At 46.4% G+C, this 22,111-nt stretch overlaps 1 long non-coding RNA gene across 1 annotated transcript in view; it reads right to left on the bottom strand.

The window, feature by feature from the left end:
* LOC116839862 (uncharacterized) overlaps nt 1-22,111 on the bottom strand; it is a 374,064-nt gene that overhangs the window by 193,326 nt on the left and 158,627 nt on the right. The window lies entirely within an intron of this gene.

Raw genomic sequence — 22,111 nt, 5'->3', positions numbered from 1 at the left:
TCCTGCTAGCCACTCACAATTATGTCTTCAGCCCCCACTCCCAACACAGCTCTCAGTGATTTCAGCTGGCACACTCACAACCACTTGTCCCGAGTAGGTCTAAGCATTGGACCTAGGTATCAGTGATTTCAATCTTACAGCATATAATAAGATTCCTAATAGAATCAAAATTAACTGTTATTACACAGTGGAAAAAATGGGTCACAATGGTACTTAAGGCCCTCAAAAACAAGAACATTTTAACACCTACAAATACTTTCCCCCAACCTCTTTCAATTCACTGGGTTTGGAACCCATGTCCCTTGCCTAGCAAGTTCTACTTAGCTGAGTCCCTCACTCATGAAATGCCAACTACAGTTCTACTGTCCTTGATTCACATAACCAGGGTAACAGTACTTTTTTACTCCTGCTCCAACAACAAAGAAACTAGGTATCCCACAGCAGCCAAAGTGACCATCTGGGCAAGCAGTCCCATCATGCTAGGCAGGGTGGGTGTGCCCATGCAAATTAGATCAGCCCCTGAAATCCTTTTCCACAGCTCTACCCTGACACCACCAGATGTCAGGGTAAAGCTTATTCTGACTCTTCTTATATCAGTATTTCCAGAAAAGGAACTCACAAGGCAGTGAGACTGCAGAACAGCTGAGATGGAAAAATCCAAGACTGCAGCTGCCAGGACCAAATCCCTCCGAAGAAAGGGAGCAGAAGAGAGGGATAGGCAGGCCATTCACCCAATTTTAAACCAGACAGTCCTCTTTTTGGGTGGTTTGTCCCCATCTGGTAAAACCAACAGTGTTGGATGGTGTATGGCATTTTGAAAAGCATGCTGCTCTGCCCTGTGACCTTGCAGGCGAGGTCATTCCAGTGGGGATGGAGCCACGCCGTTCCTGGAAGTATTGGCCACGCTAACAGCGATCCCTATCACTAAGGAAGATTTTTGTGAGCTAATTTCTGAGTTTAGATCTCCAAAATCTAAAGATCTTCCAGCAGCTTCCGTTGGCCTGCCGTGGCAAACCGTGGCCAATGGCAGCCCTGATAGGCCAGACCTGCAGACAGGGCAGGTAAACAAACCAGCCTGGCCCACCAGGGGCTTTCCCTACACAAGCGGAGACCCCAGTTTGAGAAACACTGCTTTAGATCTTTACTTAATACAGGAACATCAGCACAGCAAGGCTGCATCTCTGGTTAGATCACATTCCAGTCTGGCTTTTTATTAGAAACTGGGAAGACAAACCTACAGTGAAAAGATGGGGATAAAATATCCCACTTCTGTATGACCAGAAAAGAATTTAAGATATCAGACAGGAAACTAAGCAATAATTTAAAGAAAACTGCAGACCAGATTTTAAGAGGTCCTCTGTAGGATGCCTTCCAAGTAGTGATTAGGGGCAGCTTAATAAATAATCCTATCTCAGAAAAGAAGTGCAAACATTGGTCAAGAAGGTTGAACAATTTAAAGTTACACCAGACAAATCAATCACAGAAAATATATTAAACATGAAGAAACTAGAAGTAAGTTAGATTTACTTGAAACAGAAAAAAATGACCAGGTAATCAGATACACAAAATTATACTATGAAAAAGAATAATGAACGTGATAAATAATTAGCTAATATGCTAACAACATTAAAAGAAAGTAAAATCATATCTCCAGTCTGGAAGGCTCCAAATTAAATGGCAACTGGCCCAAAATGGGTGAGGCTTTTGCAGACTTCGATAGGAGGCTTTACTCCTTAGAGTCAGCTGACCATAAGCTGATAAAGAAATAATTAGTTAAAGCTAATGTCCCAAAACTAGAACACCGAGACCTAGATGTCATGGAGAAAGATATTAAACCAGAGGAAGTCCTATATGTTATTAAGTTCCTTAAAAATAGTCAAGCCATTGGCCCTGGTGTATTTCCTCCAGAATTCTCTATTTTTTTAGGGCACAATTAATATGACAATTAATAGATGTCATCAATTAAATAGCAAAAGGAAATAAATATCCTGTATACTGGGAGAGTGCACAAATTGTAGTTATCACAAAACGTGCTAAAGAGTTATCCAACGATGTGTCTTACAGGCTCATATTCCTATTAAATCAAGATGTAAAAATTTATGCTTCAGTCCTAGCAAATAGTCTGAAAATTGTTACCTAGATGTATTAGAAGATCAGATAGGGTTTGTATTAAACAGAGAGCTGACAATATTCAGAATTTTATTCCTGATCTTCTTCAGTCTCTACTAATGAGATCCATCATTTTTTATCACTAGATGAAGATAAAGCTTTTGACTGACTGAACTGGCAGTTCTTAAAAGATACCGTAGATGCAATTTTGAAATTTAGGGCCTAAACTAAATGCATTTCCAACTTATATTCCAATCCATATGCTACCATAAAAGTATATGGAGATCTATCAGAAAAATTCCCCCTTTTACAGGCACATGCCAAGAATGTCCATTATCACCTTCTTTTTGCCATGGTAATGAAGTCATTTGCCCAATTAATCAGAAACAATACTAATATAAATAGGAAATGACACAAATTAGCTTTCATGTGGAAAATGTCATGGCATTTGTTACAAATCCAGCTCACATACTACTAGAATTGCACAAAAAAAAATCTTATAATATGGCAAAGTGTCAGAGTTGAAGTAAACGATGATAAGTCAGATTTACGGGATGTAGGCGTGGGTTCTGATGTACAAAAAAATATAAAAGATAAATACAAATGGGTAACTACTTCAGTAAGATAGCTGGGAATACACATTTCTAAAAGATGGCAAGACTTAAATAATTATACTCTTATTAAGAAAATCAAAACAGATCTAGAAAACTGGTTGAAGTATGAAATTTCATGGTTAGGCAAAACTGTGGTATTTAAAATTAATCTTACTCTTAATTAACTTCCTTTTCCAAACACTTCTGATTTTAGTCTTGGGACATCTTAAATCAATAGCAATCCCTGATAAACACATTCAGCTGGGGAAATAAGAAACCCACAGTTATGCCTCTACTTAACAACAAAGGCCATGTAAAAAGGGAGTATTCTCTTTACCAAACGTTAAGTTCTATTACCAAGCCAGAAACTTAACGTAGTGGATAACACCAAACCAGCAGACCTCCTGAAGGCACGCCGACGAAAGCCACCTGCCTGCCACCCTCACAGCGACCAACAGACTGCCCCTGTGGCTTGCCTCCCCAGGCACGCACTTGATGTGCTGGTGCCTGGGGCCGCCCCTGACTTTCACCGGTGTTGTCAGTGCCAGGGAAGAGAAAACTGGCTTGTGTTTGCCTCTCAACTCCTTAACCTAGCCAGCAGAGGTCCTTGGGTGGGCGGTACTGGAGGTTCCCAGCATCTCAAAGGTGCTCACTCTCAACATGGTTGGGACCAAGGACAGTGACCTTGCAGGAGACCATTTTCTTTTCAACAGTTCTCTCTGTGGCATGGACATGATGTTACCTGCACAAAATTAGGGCACCCCACCTTTTCCCAGTCCACAGGGATCCAGACGTAACCCAGTTAATTTAGGCACCCCCACCTTTTCCCAATTCGCAGGGCCTCAGGCAAAAAGCACACACCTGTACCCAATCCGTAGGGCTTAGGGCTACCCATACTCAGTTTATAGGGTTCAAAGTGTAACTAACCTAGGCAATTTAGGTACCCACACCCTTTCCCAATATGTAGGGCTCCGGGTGTTTACTACTTCTGCAGGTGTGCAGGACATTTTACCAGTGAAAGAGCCTTACACAGTAATATATTACATAACCTCTATTTATTAATAAGTCATCAAAAACAAAATGCACACATTACACACATAGTGCTCACCACTCCCAATAAGACAGATGAATTTTTCTTGATGGCCAGTCAGGATCAGGTCCATCTGGGGGACTCCAGTTTCTGCAAGGTGACATTGGCAGAGTGTTGAGGTCTGGCAGCTCCAACCTTTGGGTCTGTGTCCTGGAGTAGGTTCCCAAAGAAATTCCTTTTGGACCCCAGTTTATATAGTGAAATTTGAGTCCTTTTCAGCTATACCTTAACCAATCATTATACTAACATTTTACTAACCAATCCTAACATAGCGTAACAAAACTCTTTAACCAATCCTACCCCACCATCTTAATTAATCAACACCTAGCAAAATTAATTATGTAACAGACAGAAACAATTAAAGAATCAGACAAAGATCATACAGATAAATAGGGACGTGGGGACCATAATGACAAAACAATAAAGAAATCAGGATTTCACAACCACAACTATTGATAAGTGATTTCTTGACAGACACAATGCTATCAAACTAGGTTTTCTTTAACCATCTTAAGATCTGTTTCTTTATCTGGTGATAGTGGGGGCCATTAGAATTGGGTCTCCTTCTTAACAGCCTGATATTACATTGTTTTAATGTAATTTAGATGGAATGTGTGGATGTGACTTCCTGCTTCTCAGCTAATAGCGGCTGCTCTTTTAATCAGGCTGCAGATGATGGCCTAAGGCCTTCAGGCCTTACAGTATGGCTGCAGATAAAGGTCTTATCCTTACAATGGCTCATTTCCTCACTTTCTTGGAGGAATGGGTTTTTGCTATGTCCTGTGAGTAGGGCCCTACCAAATTCACAGCCATGAAAAACGTGTCACAGACTGTGAAATCTGATCTCCCCCCATGAAATGTGGTCTTTTGTGTGCTTTTTATCTTATATTATAAAGATTTAATGCGAGAGAACATCATTTATCAAATTGGGGGGCCTGGCCCAAAAGTGAGTTGGAGGGGGGAGAAGCAATCACAAGGTTATTTTAAGGAGGTTGTGGTATTGCAACCTTCACTTCTGTGCTGCCTTCAGAGCTGAGCATCTGGAGAGCATTGGCTACTGGCCAGGAACTCAGCTCTAAAGGCAGCGCCCCACCAGCAGCAGTGCAGAAGTAAGAGTAGCAATACCATACCATGCCAGCCTTACTTCTGCGCCACTGCTGGTGGGGCACTGCCTTCAGAGCTAGATTCCTGGCCAGCACCCACTGCTCTCTAGCTGCCCAGCTCTGAAGGCAGCACCATTGCCAGCAGCAGCACACATAGGTGCAAACTTCCGCTTTGCCTGGTGGGTGCTTGACTTTGCCCCTAGTCCCGCCCCTGCACTGTCTCTTCCTGCCCTTGCATCGTCCTCACCAACCCACATTCCACCCCTTCTCCTAAAGTCCCCACCCCACCTTTTCCCTCCCCTAGCCCTGCCTCCTTCCTGCCCCCATTCCACATCCTCCCCACAAGTTCCTGCCTGCCCTACCTCTTCTCTGCCTCCTCCTCTGAGTGCGCCACATCCCCGCTGCTCCCCCTCCCTCCCAGAAAGTCCTAAGTGCCGTCAAACAGCTGTTAGGCAGCAGGAAGCACTGGGAGGGAGGGGGCAGAGCAGCGAACTGGGGGAGGGAGAGAAGGAGGCAAGAAGGGGGGGCATCTTGGCTGCCGGTGGGTGTGGAGCACCAGCTAATTTTCCCCGTGGGTGCTCCAGCCCCAGAGCACCCACTGAGTCAGCACCCATGGGAGCACAGAAGTAAGGATAGCAATACCGCAACCCCTTCTACAATAACCTTGCAATCCCTCTCCCCATGACTCCTTTTTGGGTCAGGACCCCTACAGTTACAACATGGTGAAATTTCAGATTTAAATAGCTGAAATCATTCAATTTATGATTTTAAAAATAGCCTATGACTGTAAAATTGACCAAAATGGACCATGAATTTGGTAGGGCCCTATTGATGAGGAGGTGCCTGGAGAGCCCCTGGTCGAGCAGTTCTGTTGTTCGGGGTCAGAGGCTGGCCGGAGAGACTTTTCTGTGAGGATAAGTTTCAGGCGGAGAGGTCTATCTCACCTGGCTCTGGCTTTTAGATTGTGGCAGTGAGTGCATTTTTGTGGTATGTGCGAGTCACCTAGGCAGTGGACACAGAGTGAATGCCCATCTCAAATAGGTATAGTGTCTCTACATGAGTTGCATCTCTTAAAGCCTGGCAAACCAGACATGTTACAGTGCATTGCCAAGGTAACTTTTAATGAAAAACCAAAGGGTGGGTGGATGGGAGAAAAAAGGGTAAACTGTCTAACTACTAACTGAAACAACTATTTCTAAATAATGCTAACTATTTCTAATTACTTTTCTAGCTTAATCATCGACACCACTATAGAACATAAGAACGGCCGTACCGGGTCAGACCAAAGGTCCATCTAGCCCAGTATCTGTCTATCGACTGTGGACAATGCCAGGTGCCCCAGAGGGAGTAAACTTAACAGGCAATGATCAAATGATCTCTCTTCTGCCATCCATCTCCATCCTCTGACAAACAGAAGCTAGGGACACATTCCTTAACCATCCTGGCAATAGGGTCATTATGGACTTCAACCACCATTTGATTTAATCCAGTTCTCTTTTAATCGCTGCTTATAGTCCCAGCTTCACAACTCCTCAGCTAAGGAGTTCCACAAGTTGACTGTGCGCTGCGTGAAGAAGAACTTCCTTTATTGTTTTGAGCCTCCTACCTATTAATTTCATTTGGTGAGCCACTAGTTCTTTATTACGGAATAAGTAAATAACTTTCCTTATCACTTTCTCCACATCAGCATGATTTTATATACCTCTTATCATATCCCCCTAGTCTCCTCTTTTCCAAGCTGAAGATGCTCAGCTCTGTTAATCTTTCCTCATATGGGACCCTCTCCGCAAACCCCTATCATTTAGTTGCCTCTTTCTGAACCTTTCTAGTGGCCAGTATATTTTTTGAGGTGAGGAGACCAACATCTGTACACAGTATTTGAGTGTGGGCGTACATGGGGATTTATATAAGGGCAATAATATATTCTTGAGTTTTATTTCTATCGCCCTTTTTAATGATTCTAAATCCGGTTGCTTTTTTGACTGCCTCTCCACACTGGTGTGACATCTCAGAGAATATCATGATACTCCAGATCTTTTTCCTGACTTGTTGTACGCTAAATTATCCCCCATCATATTGTATGTTTAGTTGGTTATTTTCAATGTGCATTACTTTACATTTATCCACATTAAATTTCATTGACATTTTGTGCCCAATACTTCAGGTTCTCTCATCTCTCTGAAGTTGTTCACAGTCTGCTTTGATCGTAACTATCTTGAGCAGTTTAGTATCATCTGCAAACTTCGCCACCTCACTTTTTACCCCTTTCTCCAGATAATTTATGAATAAATTGAATAGGATTGGTCCTAGGACTGACCCTTGGGGAACACTACTAGTTACCCCTCTCCATTCTAAGAATTTACCATTAATTCCTACCCTTTGTTCCCTGTCTTTTAACCAGTTCTCAATCCATGTCACCTGAACTGGAATCCATCTTTAACCTGGTGTCTTTCCATTGAGAAGGAGGGGGTGGGAACCTAGAGAGGGACAAAGGATTCCTGCCTTATGAAAAAGATTATATAAATGGGTAGAACAGAACAAAGTGGGAGGGAGCCATCATGAAGAATCCCCTAGCTACCACCTGAGCTGTACCAGGGGAAAGAATTGTGCCCTGGCCTGGAAGGTGTCCAGCCTGAGGAAGAAGCTTACTGAAGCATCTGAGGGTGAGATTATCTGTATTCAGTTTGATTAGACATAGATTTGCACATTTTATTTTATTTTGCTGGTGACTTACTTTATTCTGTCTGCTGCTACTTGGAATCACTTCAATCCTACTTTCTGTATTTAATAAAATCACTTTTTACTTATTAATTGACCCAGAGCATGTATTAATACCTCAGGGAGCAAACAGTTGTGCATATCTCTCAGTGTTATAGAGGGCAAACAATTTGAGTTTACCCTGCTTAAGCTTTATACAGAGTAAAACTGATTTATTTGGGTTCAGACCCCATTGGGAGTTGGGCATCTGAGTGTTAAAGACAAGAACACTTCTGTAAGCTGCTTTCAGGTAAAGCTGCAGCTCTGGGGCAAGTAATTCACACCTGGGTCTTTGTTGGAGCAGACAGGAGTGTCTGGGTCAGCAAGACAGTGTGCTGGGGCCCCGAGCTGGCAGGGAAGGCAGGGGTAGAAGTAGTCTTGGCAGATCAGGTGGCAGCTCCCAAGCGGGGTTCTGTGATCCAATCCGTCACAGGTACCTAATCCCTTTAAAGTAAATATATGGTAGAGGGATGGGCAAAGGGTGGAGAGAATGTATTTAAATGGGAGAATTTCTCCATAATTAGTGGATATGCCTAAAAATTAAAGACACGTTGGAAAGCTACTGGAGACTCCATAAGGGAAATAACAGGGCATTAGTTAGTCAGATAACTCCTTAGTATTTTTATTAAATTGTCCTGGAAACTAGGCATCTTATAAAAACCATAAAAAATGCTTACTCATTTCCTAGTTGGGGTTAGAATGATTATACCAAGGTGGTAGAAGAGGAGTGACTGCCCTAAAACTATAGACTGGTATCAAAATATTTGGGAAATTCTGGTATTTGAAAAATTAATTCAAGTCAAGTTCTACAGTGGAGAAGGAAAAAAAGATAACTACTGAGGCTACGCCTACACTATGGAGACTATATTGGAATAGCTACATCTCCATAGCTATGCCTGCATGGCCCTGTAGTATAGAGGCAGCCTATTCTGATTTTTCAGGTGTAGGAACACCACCTCTCCCGCGGACTGTAGCTACATCAATGGACACATTCTTCCATCCATACAGCTATACCTACGCTGGGGGCTAGGTTGGCATAACGATGTTGGTCAGTGGTGTGTTTTCATTTTTGTGTTTGTTTGTTTTTTCCACACCTCTGAACAGTGCAACTATGTTGACCTAACCTTTAAATGTGCACTAGCCTTCGAAATCTGATGGAACTCTTTGGAGTTTGGTGGGAGAGGATCATCTCCTGCCATCAAGGCTATAGTTTGAGAACTTTTTCTGAATACTAGGGTAGGGGGGAATCCCTTCAACAATAGTCAGTCAAAATTAAGATATTAAAATAAGGAAAATGGGAAGAAAAAGGAGAAAAGCTTAATCATAGAATTGTAGGACTGGAAGGGACCTTGATAGGTCACCTTCTCCAGTAGGTCACCTTCTCCAATTCCCTGTACTGAGGCAGGACTAAGCATTATCTAGACCATCCCTAATAGGTATTTGTCTAACCTGTTCTTAAAAACCTCAAATTGTTGGATATTCCACAATCTCCCTTGGTAATTTGTTTCAGCGTTTAACTACTTTTACTGGTGGGATGTTTTACCTAATATCTAACCTAAATCTCCCTTGCTGCAATTTATGCTCATTACTTCTTGTCCTGTCCTCCATGGTTAAGGAAAACAATTTATCACACTCCTCTTTATAACAACCTTTTATATTCTTGAAGACTGTTTTCCCCCTCGATCTTCTGTTCTCCAGACTAAAATAACCCAATTTTTTTCAATCATTCATCACTGGTAATGTTTTCTAGACGTTCAGTCATTTTTGTTGCTCTCCTCAACTTTCTCCAATTTGTCCACATCTTTCCTGAAGTGCAGAGCCAGAACTGGACACAGTATTCCTGTGGAGGCCTTATCACTGCTGAGTAGAGTGGATGAACTACTTTTAGTGTGTTGCTTACAACACTCCTGCTAATGCATACCAGAATGATTATTTTTTGCAACAGTATTATATTGTTGACTCATATTTAGTTTTTGATCCATTATAACCCTGAGATCCTTTTCTGCAGTATTCTTTCCTACCCAGTCATTTCACATTTTGTATTTCTGCAATTGAGTATTCCTTGTTAAGTGTAGTACTGTGCATTTGCCTTACTGAATTTCATCCTATTCATTTCAGACTATTTATCAAGATCATTTTGAATTCTAAGCCTGCCCTCCAAAGCTCTTGCAAGGCCACCCAGCTTAGTATAATCTGCAAGCTTTATACGTGTACTCTCTATGTCAGTGGTTTTCAACATGGGGTCTGCGGACTATGTCTAAGATTTCCAAAGGGGTCCACACCTCCATTCAAAAAATTTTATGGGTCCTCAAATGAAAAAAGGTTGAAAACCACTGCTGTATGCCATTATCCAAATTATTTATGAAGATACTGAATAGAACCACACCCAGGACAGATCCCTGTAGGAGCCCACTCAATATGCCCTTCCAGATTGACTGTGAGCCATTGGTAATTACTCTGAGTACTGTTTTCCAACAAGTTGTGCACCTACTTATAGTAGATTCATCTAGACTGTATTTCCCTAGGTTGTTTGAGGATGTCATGTGAGACAATATCAAAAGCCCTACTAAATTTGAGATATTAATATTGTGTAGTGTTCTTATAGGACAACTAATAAGCAGGTTGTGCACCTATGTGTACCAAAAACAGAAGTTTGGGCCTAAACATGAGACAATGAAAGACTTTAACCAACACTACCAACAGACAAGACATAAGATGAAGAGTAGAATATCATGAACCACAATATGTGATCAAGACCACAAAACTGAAGAAAATGACTGGTCGTAGGCCTTGTGAACACAGCTTTAGGGACTTACACGAATATACAATTCCGATCTGGCCTATGGTATGTTTGTCTTTAAAGTTGTAAAGCATGTTTTATAAGATTTGTTATAAAAGAATGGATCTATTAATTAATAAAATAAAAAACAGCCTGTTATAACCAAATACAACCTGTATTTCTAATCTTAATCTATAATCTTTGTATCAGAGGGGTAGCCGTGTTAGTCTGGATCTGTAAAAGGAGTCCTGTGGCACCTTATAGACTAACAGACGTATTGGAGCATGAGCTTTCGTTGGTGAATACCCACTTCGTTGGATATAATCTTTGTTTTTTAAGATAATTGAAATGATTTTCAGTAAAATTTAACTGATTATACTAATTATAGACCATTGTATTTTTCCATAAGCAAAGAGTGAGTATGGTAGGCTGTGACTCATTTGATAGTATTTTAAGAAGAGCTTCCACATCATATGATGCTGGCTGCTGCTCCTCTTTGGTTCCAGCACATACAGGGAAGAAATGGCCAGGTAGCAGAGAAACATGTACATAGGAAGAGAGAAAGGGACAGAGCAGAAGGGAGTGGGAAGATTGCAATTAAGGGATGTTGCACACTGTTCCAAATGGATAGGAAGGTAGGCTGCATCACTGCAAATGAGACTGGAGATGTGGTCCACAGTATAAATAGTTAAAGGCACTTGAATGGCTTAATTCCAACCCCTCAGATTAAATTTGGGATTTTTTTCCATACTCACTGGTGCATAATAAATTAATATAATATACCAATTAAAAAATTCTAGCTCAGTGCTAAAATGGACACTAATTGTATCTGCATTTTTTATCTAATAGAAATATATATACACCTGGGTGGACTCTTGCTGTAATGTCAGGTCAAGCTCTGCACAGAGATCATGTGTCTTCCTCATTTACGGATATATTTCATTAGTGGGGCTGAGGGCCCAGGCTGGTGGTCTGCTCGAGGGATTAAGTCAGAAAAAAAGGGAACATGTGAAAAGAGAGCCATTGACACTGGAAATTATTTTGGCCTAGCACAGGAGCTTGGTCCAAAAATAGCACTCCACTTTGGTGAGGCTAATGCTAATGAAGCAGTAAGGAAGACATTAATGTGAGACTGCTGTGACCCGAACAGCATCCCACTGCAAGAGGGTAAGAGGCTCATTGGTATCTGATAGTGAGTTCCAGCTGGTCTGACCAATACCTCAACTCACTAATGTCATAACATGTATCTGGAAGGTGTCATGTAAGATATCAATAGAAAACTAATTTCATACTGATTATTAATATTACTGCGTGGTGTTTGTACAGAGGACAAATTCAAAATTATAAACATATTGGGAATTATGTTATCAATCTGCATCTCTCAGGCAAGGCTAAAGTTACTCCATCTTAGACAAAGGAATGTGGTTCCTTGGAAGTACTTTTCAAGGTACATTAAGAGACAATGTGAATGCAAATTACATAGACAGTGAACAGGACTGTAGGTGTGTGCTGTTGGGGTCTCCCCTCTTTTGGGTGGCTGAGAGGCAGGCCGCCTCACTACACAAGTCTGGTGAGTCGGCAAATTAGCCTGGTGGGGCAGGAAACAGTCAAGAGCTCAGGCCCTCCAGAAGGGGCTGAGCAGAAAGTTCAGTACTAAGCCCAGGCCCTGGGTCAGGGCGGGGCAGCAAACAAACAGTTCAACAGCAAAGCCCAGGCTCCTGGTCCTGAGCATTGGGGCAAGGGGGAGACTGCCACCTGTGAGTTGGGTGGCAGGGGGGACGCAGGCCCGCCCACTCCACTGCATCCCAGCCCGGGGTCCTGACAGCGGCAGGCGACCTGCTGCTGTGTCAGTGGGGTTCCTGGCCGCAATACACTGACATCAGCTCTGGGTGTGCCACAGCCAGACTAGAGTTGGCTGCCCCCGGGCTACTTCCAACCTCCCCCTCTAGCAGTACCTGCGTCTGGTCGGCGTCCTCCATGGCATCAAGCACCATGGGCTCCTCGGGGTACTCCGCGAGTGGTAAGCTGGGCAGCTCCTCTGGGTCCCTTCTCACCGGTAGGCTTACTGACTTCTCCGGCGTGTGGTCAGCATCTAACCTCAACAGGTATGGCCAATCCTCAGGGCAGTCACAGGTAGCAGGAGTCTCCCCAGTGGGAGCTAGGGCACCAGCATCCAGCCTCTCCAGCAGACAGGCCACTTCTGGGCCCTGAGGTTGGGCTTTTATACTTCCTGTCCTGTGCCTTGACCTTTGGGGGCCGGGCACAGGCTCCAGTGGCTCCACCGACTTTGGCGTCCGGAGGGGCTTGTCCCTCTCTGAGGCAGCTGGGAGCCAGGCCGCCTCACTACAAGGGCCATCAAGACAGCAGCGGGAGGAGGTTGCAGGAAACTGATCAACTTGCAGTTTTGCAAACATCAGCGGTGGGGGAAGGAACAGCATGAAAATTCCTTCACCAGGAGACTCCATGTCAACTTCCTCACAGTTTGAATTAACATTACTTTGGGGGTAACCTTCAAAAGAATTAATTCCTAAGGTTCACTGGACTGTAGCAAGAAGGGCAGAGAACCCCAAGTGAGATTTTACTTAGGGAGAAAAAGGAACTGAGTTATTTGTACTTTTGTGGAAGATGCTAACTAGAGATATGGTCAGGCATCTTTCTGGAAAGAAACTACCTTGTAGGTTGTTTTTTTTAAGTCTTAGCATCTAGAAAGTGTATTTAATTTTTATTTATTTGTAACCAGTTTTAGCTCTATCCTTTATACTTGAACTCACTTCAAATGCTATCTACTTTTGTTAATAAACTTACTTTTAATCTAAACCCAGTGCTGTCTTTGATTTAAAGTGAGTGTGGCAAGCTACTGGGTATTGTATATTTAAAGGAATAAACAAATGTTAATATCACTTTGAATGGGCCAGTTGAGGGCTGGGCATTGCAGAGCATGTGTTTTTGGGAAAATTCGGGACTGGGAGATGGCGGGGTCACTTGCCAGGTGAAACCAGAGAATGGCTAGGATGTAACAAGCAGGCTACTGGAATCAGAAATGCAGAGTCAGAACTGCTTAACACAGAAGACCCTCAGTGCTGACACAACCCCTCACTAGTCTAGATTGCACCCCAGAATGTGGAGATACTGACCAGGCCTGGAATATTCTAGGATAGTTGTACAAAATTTCCAAATAATCCTCTGCTCTCAGAATACTGCAGTAGGTCAGCAGCCATTTTGGCAATTATCTAAAAAGACACTAGCCCAGAGCTATAGTACTACACAGTAGGGTACAAGTGTTTCAGGTGTCCCCAGATACACTAGTATTATCACACACATAAGACTAGCTGTGTGGGCAAGACCATTTTGGTTTCTTCACAAAGCCAGTGTTGCTACATGGATGTAATGAACCATTTGAAGGACTAGCACTGTAAACAACAACTCAATACAGTCATTATTCTCCTAACGTAAGCTTACCTGAAGTGCAGTACTGGACTTACATTTTTTTAGATGAAGAATGTGTTATGGGGTGAATGCTACCCTCTTCTATTGCTTTCCTTCCTGGTATATGGTTGTAGTGGGACAGACTGCCCCACTCCTTGGGAGAGTGGGCTAGGGCAGGCCAGGGAGCCTGCACAGCCCAGGAGCCAATCAGAGAAGGGCTTATAGGGAGCCAATCAGGGCCCAGATTGTAGACAGCCAATCAGGGCCCGGCTCAGACGTATATATAAAGGCTGCCCAGAGCAGGAACAGTTAGTCTGTCCCAGGCCTTTGATGGGGGGAAGGTCAGTCTCCAGAGGGGAGACTAGTGTCACGGACAGCGCAGTGCTGGGCAGGCTCAGGGAAGCTAGAAAGCTCTAGCCGCTAGGCTGCAGGCCTTGAGGGAAAGGGCCTAGCGGGTGCAAGGGGCCGTAGGGGAAGCGGCCCAGGGAAACAGGCTGAGGGGTATATTTGAACTCACATTGGTGCCCGGGTAGGGAAAGAGAGGTGCTTGACATCAGTTCACAAGAAAGGAGCTGCAATGAGCCACATATTCTTGGTCCGGACGAGTAGCGAGACATAAGCGGAGGAGTGATGATAACACACCTCGAATAGGTATCACAGGGCTCAACAACTACAAAGAATCTTTGAGGTCAGGGGATTACCCATCGGGCACATGGCCTGAGATCACCAGCCACCCATGGCACCCGGCACCCGTTTGGGGGAGGCTGAGAGGGATATCACCACCCTGTGGGACACTGACTCCTTTGGCTACCCAGTGGTCGAACAGCCCAAGCAGGGTTGGGGAGAGTAATACTGCCAACTACAAGAGGAACTTGGAGCCGTGCCATGTCCTTGGCACCATTATATCAACGGCACCGGAGATGATAGTGGGATATCTTGTGCTCGTGGAGGGCCCGCCTCAAAATGGCGATATGTACAGCACATTATCTATTAGGACCCTGCCTCTAACCTAACCACTACACTATTAGTGCTCACTATGGGTAAATTGGAAGTAGTATGAGAGTCCACAAGCGCCAAATAGCACCATCCTCAGGACACAACCAGACGGGTCGCTGAGCAAAGCAAATGCTAGTAAGGGCGCGGATACATTTGCCACGGGAAACACATCTAAGAGTCTCCGCACGCCACAGTGACTCACCTGCTCTACGAGAAGCGCACCTACAGACACCCACCGGTGAATCCTGCGTCATTTTCAAGCAGGGTCCTACTCATGGCTGGGGAGTTGAGTGAGAGGTAAGTGAGAAAGAGCAATCTAACTGAAGCAAAGGAGAAAATCAAATCTAATCCTTGGAGGAAAGAATGGACCTCCCGCTAGGACAGGTTATCGCACACCCAATCTCCGGTCTAGGCTCGGACTACACAGCAATTCAGGGGCTGGAGCAGCTCACCAGAACTTTAGAGCTCGAGCTGTGGATAACAGGGACCGTCTCATGGTTCTGTGCTCAGCAGTCTAGTGCTTGAGCAGCGGAGAGGGACAGGGAAATCACATTCTCCCCATGCCAGGGTTGCTGTCCCAATGAGGGAGAGATAATCTGCGTGCGATAGTTATCCTTGTATCCTTTTTGATATCTGTTTCACAGTCAGGTTACCGTTGAACCACACCTTATCCTGCCTAGCTCTCCAGGAGCACAGTCAACTGGCGACAGGGAGGTGACGCTGGCACATGTATGGGTATCCTTTAGATGTAACAACAGGCAGACCTCACTGCCTGAGTGCTGCCTGCGAGGACACGGGCAAAGAGTCAGATTATTAACTGGTCAAAATGGGGACATGGAGATGACATGTCCAGTCTGTGATTCCATTGGCTGAACCCGATAAACAACGAACACACAACCTTGGTGCACATCCATCGTCCCTGCAGCTCTTCCCGTCAGCCTCCCACGTCCCCAAACGCCCTCACTCCGCTACAATAACCGGGCCATATGTATCTCAATACGATCCAAATAAGACCTCTGATTGTGATACACCATACGAACAGCCCCTTTCACTCCGCATCATGCCTATCAGTTCAGCATCTATTTTCTAGATCAGCATTGCGCGGCTGTCCTTCTGTGATGTGATCTGCAGTCCCAACCAAGGAACATAAGATCGAGGGATAATGCTTATCATCAACCCGCGGATCGATTATGGACATTTAGGGTGATGCAGTAATGAGAACCCTAAGTCAACGGTATGGGCATTCTCTATCCCACCCAGCTAGTCTACACCTACTCTGCCTCAATATGACCATGACCAACATGCCACCCTGCTAAACGCCACCCACTCTGCCAGACCGATCGACAAGCCTCAAGAAAAGACATTGAAACCAGCACATTATGGCAACATTACGAGTCACCAACATTCAGAGACAAATGAGGTTTCACCAAACGAACTAAAGGTGTGGTGGCGTAGGAGTAACTCTTTTACCTGGCAGGCAGCGAGTCACATCCTCTCCCCAACTATGGCACTAGGACTTCCATCTGCGCGCGGTAGGGACAAAGCTAGCCCCAGATGCAGCCCAATAGGAGACTGGGAGGGGCGCGATAGTCAAGGACAGATGCACATGCGTGCAATGTAACATATGTACTAGGTGTCCCTGGAAATCGTCGAGCACCAAGTTAGTACGCTGACGTTACAATGGTTGGCCACACAACAGAGAGAGAACCTACAGACGTGCACGATAAGAATTCTAGAACACGGAATTCCACACGGCGAATCGTGATCCAACTTCGGCAGGAGGGCCCCAATCACGCACTACGTGGCCACACGCACGACGATCTCATCCCTCATGCAAACCGGCAAAAGTCGAATCTCTCCCTGAGCCACAGCTGTCCGGAAACCCTCCACTCAGGCGAACGAAATATCCCTGCCCGACCAGGAGGGCTGTGACCAGCCTTCTCCCCAGTTACACTATCTCAACTCCCCCGCGACTCACGAGATGATTACCTCTCGTCCCTCTGTTGGCCATGAACAGAAGGGGTCTCTGCGGCGAGCATCAACACGAACTTCACCCATTTGCTTAGTCCCTACTGCTTCTCTCGCTATTCACTTTCCCATCCCATTCTGCCACGAGCTAGACTCCGTCGCCCTTCTGTGAGTTTCCAATTTGCCCACTCCAGTCTTTTCCCGCTACTGCACAATGAGACCCAAAAAGAGGGACAAAGATAGAGTATAGCTACTGAGTCAGTGGTGTGAGCCCACCTCCTTCCTCCCGTACTATACTCATGTCCCCGCGTCCTCCCTCTCCCCTCTCAATCGCATCCAGCTGCGAGCTCGTTTCCACCATCCTCCCCCATCTCCATTCATCATTTCACAGCTCACCACCACGCAGAAACTCTTTTCTCAAGACGGGCACTCACACACTGTTGTCCCATCCTGCACTGTCCAGCATGTTCCCTCCACTAGAAATTACCTTACCTGACTTCCACTCCTAGACTCCACTCCTTCATATTGCGTTCTTTCTCCCCCAGACTCTCTCTGCCCCTGCTCCCTAACAATCATCCTGTCTGTCCCTGGCAGCCCTGCATGAGATCGCGGCAACGGGACAATGATGGGAACCACAACGTTACACACCATAGGCCCATTGATGAGTCACCATCCATCACGCATCCACAGGCTCCAAAGCATTCATTGGCACAAACCACTACCCTCCTCACCCTCGACAGGGAGCGAAAAAAGCCTTTGACACAGGAACACAAGACAGGAAAAGAATACCCGCCACCTCTTACCCCACGATTTCTCTGAGCCAAAGCGGGCAGCTCCTCCCTCCCAGCCCACAGGCTATCTCTATTCCAGGGTCTTTCTCTACTTTTCACTGGATGATAAGTATTGCTGGGCTGGGGGTGCGTGGGTCCTGAAAATAACGATCACAACAGTGTGAATGACTGGGATGTTGTGGGGCCTGATCGTGGATTGGGGTGTTCATGGACAGAGACCCAAAGCAAGGATAAGGGGAGAATTACGTGATAGACACGAGGCGTGGGAACACGGATGGGGAAGGATTGCCATTTGTTAGGAGTATAGTGGAGAGGAGAGCCAAGAGTGGATGAGGTTGTCTGCGTTGGAGATCGTCCACACGCGAATTTAAAAGAGAACCTGGCAGTTTTGGAGTGATGCAAGATGAAAGTGAGAGAATGTAGGCGAAATCCTCAAAACCAGACTGAGCACATGGAACCTTGAGGCGGAGAGTAGGGGAAACGCGGAAAGGGGGCCCAGCAATGGAATGGGTGAGGCAATAGGGGGGCGCGAGGAACGGGATGGGGAAAGAAGAAGGGGGGGCGTGGAGTGACTTGGAGGATACCCGGGTAAGGGAGGATGTTAGAGGGAAGGTGAGGGATACACGGAGGAGGTCGAGATCTCGGGAGCTGAGGATGGGGGGATGGATGAGGTCGGCTGCGAAGTGAAAGGAAATGGCCAGTAGATGGCTCACATAACACTAAGGGATGCAGAGAGGATCGGGGCTGAGAGGACCCCACAGATGGGAGTGGAGGGCTGCGCGCAGAGGGTCACTATCATGTGTCCCCAATTTTCCCCTTAGACTGGTGGGCTGAATTCACTCACCAAGGGGAGGCGCAGGTTGGGCGAGGTTGAAGGAAGGCTAGTTTGGGGCGCCGACAGAGGAGACTTGTACGTCGGATTGGACTGGTGCTGGCCCAGGCAAAAGGCACCATAACGGATTGCGGGGCCACACTGAGAGGAGTTGAACTTAGGTAAATTGGATGGTGAGACGAGTCGAGAAGAGAGTCTCTGCGGTCACCTAGCGCCGCTTGTGTGAACCGCCCAGGCAGCTCAAGTGACGCCTCCGCCCAGAGGACACAGAACAAATGAGTAGGACAACCGATCAGTCCTGCCACCAGCCACTTGAGCTCAGGGTGCGGTGCGAGATTGGGACCAAAGCGACGGCACCGCGAACCAGAGGAATATTGCCACTGCAATAGGTGTGAGAGATATAGCACACAAGATGAGGTAAGCGAAGGAGAAGAGGAGTATAGACTCTCTGCTGAACTAGCGAGGATGAGATGTCAGAAAAGTCAGGAAGAGGGAATATCTGAGGCAGAATTTTTGAGCATCTAGCGTTTTGGACCGAGCCTATGCCACACGCTAGTTCCGTTAGGGTATGTGATACGGTAGAGGAGAATGATTGCTTCTCTTTCCAGACTCAAGCGAAGGCCAGTTGGTTAAGAGTATCAGGCTCTAATCTGAGAAGATTCTAATGTTCAAAACCCCTATCTAACCTGATACTCTAACTTGATACTTGGTGCCATAGATGGGCCAAAGAGCCAAATGATTCCTGGTGTTCTCTCAATCCAACCCAATGCACAGATTCCACAACTACAGGTAATTATATTTTCCTAGGAAGTGTACTGTTTGCCTCAGAATCAAGAGAGATAGAGCCAATCTCTACAGGAACTAGAGCATTAGATAAATTGCAGTAAAATCTTAGCTCGTCAGTAATCGGCTTTGGGTGGGGTCTCTAGTACAGCAAGTAAAAGCATCAGAGCTGATGTATCTCAAAAGATTCATAGATGCACACAGGGAAAGGATGATCAGTAGGGCATATGTTCACCCAGGAGGGGCTCCATGTTCCAAGCTGTAATTTTGGGGAACTTCTTGGATTAAACATGAACCTCTGACTACAATTCAATACTTACTGCTCAGCATTTACATTGTACCAATCCATAAAGTGGAACATTAGGTGGTAAGCACAACGTCTACCATACCTAGCTAGCTCACAGAGATGAGCCCGCTCTGTCGACCAGCATGGTTTGCTAAGGGCGGAAGACGACAGCAACCAGCGGGCTGGATGTGCAGGGTAGGTCACCCACGATCTCCAACGACCAACTGTCCCATCACGATGTCCGCAGACTCTTACCACACAGGCTGAGCCTGTGCTGGAAGGGGCAGGACACACTACGAGGTCGAAATGACTACTTGCATAGCCACGACGTCCGGCGCACCATGCTCTAGGTGACCAGGACCCTTTTCCCAGTGTCACCCTGGAGGGATATGATACTCACACTACACTCCATTGAATGTAGCTCACCGCCACAGGACCCTGTCTGCTGCATATGCGTTCTATTGACTAGATTCAGCTTCCTAGATCTCTGGCCTTCCCTGCTAAGGTCCCTCTCACTCCTAACTGGCGCATCTCGTGCATACGCCCCAGCGTGCGGCCCCCAATGCTAGTACCTTTTCCTGTGTGCTTCTGCCTCCACATTCCCTGGATTCTGCTCCCTCGCGCGCCGTCTGTCTCTGGCTTGCTGCTTGCTGACAGCCCTTCTCCCAGCACAGACTCCGTCCACCGCGGGACAAGGTAGATCTGTGGGATCGAGTAGCTGCGGAACAAACCCGCACAATCTTATCCAAGCATGGCACCGCTCTGTGTGCTCCATAGTCACCTGGCCGGACGCAGCTCTTCCGCTCGCTCTAGGCTCATCTGCTGTTCATCCTTAGCTGGGTCCACGCTAGCGCCCAGTAGTTCCAGCGCACACAGATGAATGGGAGCACGCAATTGCGTCAGAAACATCCTCGCAATTCTACGAGCTGCACCATCAGCACTAACTTTTTGGAGCTTTGGCCCTTCCCAGGGCCGCTCCAGCGCACAAAATCGAGCTCATTTCTCTATAGGCTGGTGCTTATGAAGTCGCAAAAACTCCTGCATAGCCGAGCAGTCCTCCCTGTTTGTTGCCGCAACAGCAGATCGATGTAGAGCCACTAGGGATCAGCAGATATATGCCTAGAGTCGTTTCATGCTATCCTTGGATTTTAGCTGCCAACTTTGCGTGGTGTCAGGGCTGACTGACTTTCCCTGCAGTGGGTGTGCTGTTTCGTGTCTGGCCTCCAAGATTTGTGTCCCATTCTCTGTAAAATCCACATTTTCTTTGGCTGTTTCAGCGGAGTGACGGCTGGAGGCTAGTGCTCGTGGTGCCCTTGGGCATTTCTTCGGCACATGATGGGGTGCAATGCCAGTTCCCATGTGGGGCTTCAGCTAAAACATCACGAAAGTCTTGCCACTCATGGGAATCGGCGGCAGACTTTGATTGCGCTTATCAGGAAATAGCGCTCTAGTTGCCCAGACGGGCAACACGGATTGCTCGTCGCTGCCACGGGAGGCAATCGATGCGAATGCTGCTTGCGGCGGCGAAATCTGTAGAGCAGCCTTGCTCTTCCACCCCGGGGACTGTTAGTCCTTAGGGGTCTGATTTCACCCATTGATCCCTTCTCCCCTCTATTTTGCTATTTTGTTGGGACCAACAATCGCATAAAATGCGTCTATCGAGCTTTAGAACCCTGGGTCCGTCTCAGCACACAGCCCTTACAGCGGCGAGTCGCAGCCTGCATCGTAGCGGAATCGGCCAGAGAAGGCAGTTATATTGCTTGGAGCTGGTCTCCTATGGTTGTAATGAGCATCTGGTGCAATCTACAACCTCGAATATCCTGCAATCTGAGCCTCAATGGTATGGTTGTATGTGGGTGCACACGCCCTCCTGGGAGAATGGGCTGGGGCAGGCAGGGAGCCTGCACAGCCCCGGCAAGCCAATTAAAACAGGGCTTAGTGGAGCCAACTCTAGTGGGCTGAGATTGTAAACAGGGAAGCACATCAGGCGCACTGGCGATCACCCTATATATAAAGGCTGCCAGAGCAGGAGTAGTTCAGTCCTGCTCCCTTGATCTTGAAGGAGAATGGGTATCTCTAAGGGGGAGACGGCTACCACAATAGGACTACGCCCAACCCCCGCCCCAGTCCGGCCCGCCCGGCCCTACGGGAGACTCAATAGGCGCTACACCATAGCGCACCTCAGTCTGCTAGGCCTGTATGGGTAATGAGCACCTAAGCAGGTACACTAGGGGTCTGCAGGGCAAGCACAGCTCAGTGCAAATACAGTACGAGGATACATACAGGAGTGAGGACAAGAGTTGGTAGGCTGAAATGCCCGTAAGATGGGCTCCTGGCTGGACCCAGAAAAGGGCGCTGGGTCCCCCCCCATCTCCTCCTTGCAGACATTCAGTGGCTGTGTGCTCCCATTGGTGGGTGCATTTATAAAACCCATGCCAGATCCCTGCCGAGAGGGATTAGACTTTGAGGGCGGGTGGTTGCAAATGAAGGCTTGACTGGAGGACTGCTGACGATCGATCCCCGGAAGGGGATGCAGATAGACTGAGGGGCACTGCCGGAGGGCAGTGGCCTCGAAGAGGACGCCGCCGAGCAGGGAGC

The sequence above is a fragment of the Chelonoidis abingdonii genome, chromosome 7 (genome assembly GCF_003597395.2).
Source record: "Chelonoidis abingdonii isolate Lonesome George chromosome 7, CheloAbing_2.0, whole genome shotgun sequence".
In the NCBI taxonomy this organism is placed as follows: Eukaryota; Metazoa; Chordata; order Testudines; family Testudinidae; genus Chelonoidis; species Chelonoidis abingdonii.
Note: the sequence above shows the minus strand (reverse complement) of the source record. Positions and strands in the feature narration are given on the sequence as shown.